Genomic DNA, 3,593 nt, shown 5'->3' with positions numbered 1-3,593 from the left:
CTGTGCGTGTTCTTCTTGAGTCTTGAAGATGTTTGAAATGGATTTTCTTATTTAGCGAAGTTAATTTGCATATATTACATTTTGTGAACAGTAATCCAGGTCTCCGTGAATTTACTAATTGTTTACAGTGGAAATAAAATACAGGTTGCTATCATGTATATAACAGTGTGATGGGGAGCAACTTCAAATTTTAGTTTCTTTTAATAAAATAGAGTTTGACATTGTACATTTCTAAACTCAGATAAGGAGGCAAAAGCTGTAATAAAATGAACTGCCCCAAAAGCATGTATGCATGTGTTTTGTTTCACAACCGATGTTAGCTTTTAAAAAATGCAAGTGCTGTTTGCATGGCAGACTACAGACTGTTAGTGATGCTGCTCTCCTGTGTAGAAGAGTTCACAAGCACTTTCCTTTTTGGCTTCACCTCTTTCAGAACTTCTACAGAGAGCTGCATGTGACTAATTCTTTGTTAATAAGGCAATAAAGGTATATATACTTCATTAACTACATCTATTAAGTTATTAAGGACTCAACTTGGTAACCTTATGACTTAGTTTTTGTCTAAAATGTTTTATGTATTTTATAAACCTTAAAAAAAGTTCTTAGTGGCTTGTATAGATTCAGATAAATTTGTAGATTGAAATTTTATTTTCAAACCAAATATATGCTAGTAAAACATATTTTTGAATAATAAAATGTTGGATCAAGTGAAAGGAAATTAGAATTAAGTACTTGATGATTGACATACAGGTTACCGGGGTAAAGTGTTTAACATGGATCACTTGATACAAGTGTAACTTCATTAGCTCACTGGGTGAATTCTCTCTTCTCTCTGAATAAGAAAGGTATTATTTCTTATTGGATAAGAACTAAGATATGGTGTAGTATGTGTAGTTCCTGGGGTTCAACTAGGAGATACTAAACTTTGAATGGGTTCACCGTTATGATCATAGTTAAATCACCACTGTATTAATTTTTAAAGCAAGTCCAGGATGCTTTCACGGACTCTGAAAAAGGAGTAAAGAGAATCCATATAATCTTATTTGTGATGTAAAGGAACTCTTACTATCGTTGTAAATGGCTGCATTAAGAAAGTAAAATTGCCTAATTTTCACTAAATGGGCTAGATTTGCAAGATTGCCTTTTTTTTTTTTTTTTTTTTTTTTAAGAAAACATTAACTTGGTAACTTGGCATGTTTTTTACCCTAAGAAGTTACTGCTTTTTCTTCAGTCCCAGTGGTGGTAGTTTTTTAAGTCACGTTGAAAAGTTCCTCCCCACCACCACCATAGAAGTTAAGTCAATTCTTTGGGAAAAAGTATAAGTTAAGAAATAACCCCCATAATGCCTTTCCCTGTGTTTAACATTCTTTGCAAATGATGGTAACTTAAAAAGTCACTATCACTGTCCCAACTTACTGACATGCTCTGTACTCTTAGGAAATACTTGACACCATCAAGATTCAATGCTTACTGTTCACACTAATGTTAAACTTAGTGTTGGTCAATCAATAAGAGGTCTCTGTGACCTCCCCTATTGTACAGAACAGTTGATTATATCCCTAGAGTAAAAAATATTCTGTCAAGTAATTGTTAAGTGTGTTGATAGGAAAACTGAAGAAGAACTGTGGTTCTCTTAAAGGCTGATAAGCAGCAGCTTTGGAGTTGAGGATGGAACCATTATCTGTTTTCTGTCCCTCTGACCAATAAGCTTTTGGTGAGGGTGGAGGGCAGAATATCACCCATTGTCCTTTGTCTAATTTATTGAGTTGCTTTCCTGTGATGTAACATCTTGGTATTTTGTTAACATGTTTCTGTTCACATGAATTTTCCCCCTTTACCTTATATATTCTCTATCGAAAATACAAGTGAAATGTTTACTTCAGTTTTCCAGAGCATTCATGTCTCATTTACTGAGGCTTCCAATTCTTTAGCATATGTACAGAATTACCTCATATAGTAATAATAACCACTTTCAGATAATTTATTGGGGTCAGACTTTTTTTTAAGGATCCTATTTTTAAATCTTTATACCCAATGTGGGGCTTGAACTCTTGATCCCAAGATTGAGTCACATGCTCTACCACCTGAGCCAAGGAGTCAGCCCTGGGGTCAGACTTCATTTATTTTTTTAATGTTTATTTTTGAGAGAATGAGAGTGTGAGCGGGGGAGGGGCAGAGAGATGGAGACAGAATCCCAAGAGGCTCTGGGCTCTGAAACCAAGTGGTCAGATGCTCAACTGACTGAGCCACCCAGTCGCTCCTCTCTCGACGTTTTAAATATTCCACTCTTCTTGCTTGCATGGTTTCTGAGAAGTCAGATGTAATTCTTACCTTTACTCCTTTATAGGTAAGGTGTTTTTTCCCCTTTGGTTTCTTTCTCTGTTTTCATCTTTGATTGTAGTTCGAAAATTATACACATAGATGGAGGATTTGGGGCATTTATCCTGCTTGGTGTTGGATATCCGAGTTTTCTGGATATGTATGTGGTTTGGTGTCTGCCATTAAGTTGAGGAAATTCTCAGTCCTTATTGTTTCAAATATTTCTGTTTCTCTTCTCTGTTACTCCCATGATGTTTATGTTACACCTTTTGTTGTCCAACAGTTCTTGGATGTTTTTCTGTTTTGGTTTTTGTCACCCTGCTCCAGGTTCCCCCCCCCCCCCCTTGCTTTTCAGTTTGGGAGGTTTCTTTTGCAATGTCCTCACACTCAGATTCTTTCCTTAGCCATGTCTAGTATATTAATTAGTCCATCAAAGGCATTGCATTCTTCATTTGTTATGTTTTTTTATTCTCTAGCATTTCTTACTGCTTTTATTAGAATTCATCTCTGCTAACATTGCTCATCTGCTCTTTTCTGTTGTCTTTATCCATGAGAGCCCTTAACATAGTATAGTTGTTTTAAATTCCCAGTCTGATAATTCTATCATCCCTGCCATATCGGAGTCTGGTTCTAATGCTTGCTCTCTCATCAAGCTGGTTTTTGCCATTTATGTATGTATGTATGTATGTGTTTATTTAAATATTTACCTATTTATTTAAGTTGGCTCTATGCCAAACATGGGGCTTGAACTCATGACCCTTTGATCAAAAGTCACATGCTCTACTGATTGAGCCAGGCAAACGCCTATTTTTTGCCTTTTAGTATGTCTTGTCTTTTTTTTTTTTTTTTTTTTTATTACTGGACATGATGTACTGGGTAAAAGTAACTGCTTTAACTAGGCCTTCAGTAATGTCATGGTAAGGTGTGGGAGTAGGGGAAGCATTTTATAATCCTATGATTTGGTCTCAGTCTTCTAGTGAGCCTTATGCCTCTGGACTGTGAACTTCACATGTGCTTCTCAATTATTTTTTCTCCCCGTTAGGTGGGATAGGATGGTAAAGTGGGCTGGAGTTGGGCATTTCCCTCCCCACACCCCCAGGTCAGTTAGTCTCTGATAAAACCCCTGTAAGTGAGGTTTTGGTTACTTTTTCTGAGAACAGAACTTGTTAAAAATAGGACGCTCTGGCATATTTGAAAATGGTTTCTTTTCCCCTTTGCCAGAAGCATGAGATTTTTCTCCGATATTCTGTGATAAGCTGGTAGAAATCCAGGAG

This window comes from Panthera uncia, chromosome A2 (genome assembly GCF_023721935.1).
Source record: "Panthera uncia isolate 11264 chromosome A2, Puncia_PCG_1.0, whole genome shotgun sequence".
Taxonomy (NCBI): domain Eukaryota; kingdom Metazoa; phylum Chordata; class Mammalia; order Carnivora; family Felidae; genus Panthera; species Panthera uncia.
This window is presented reverse-complemented; position numbering follows the sequence as displayed.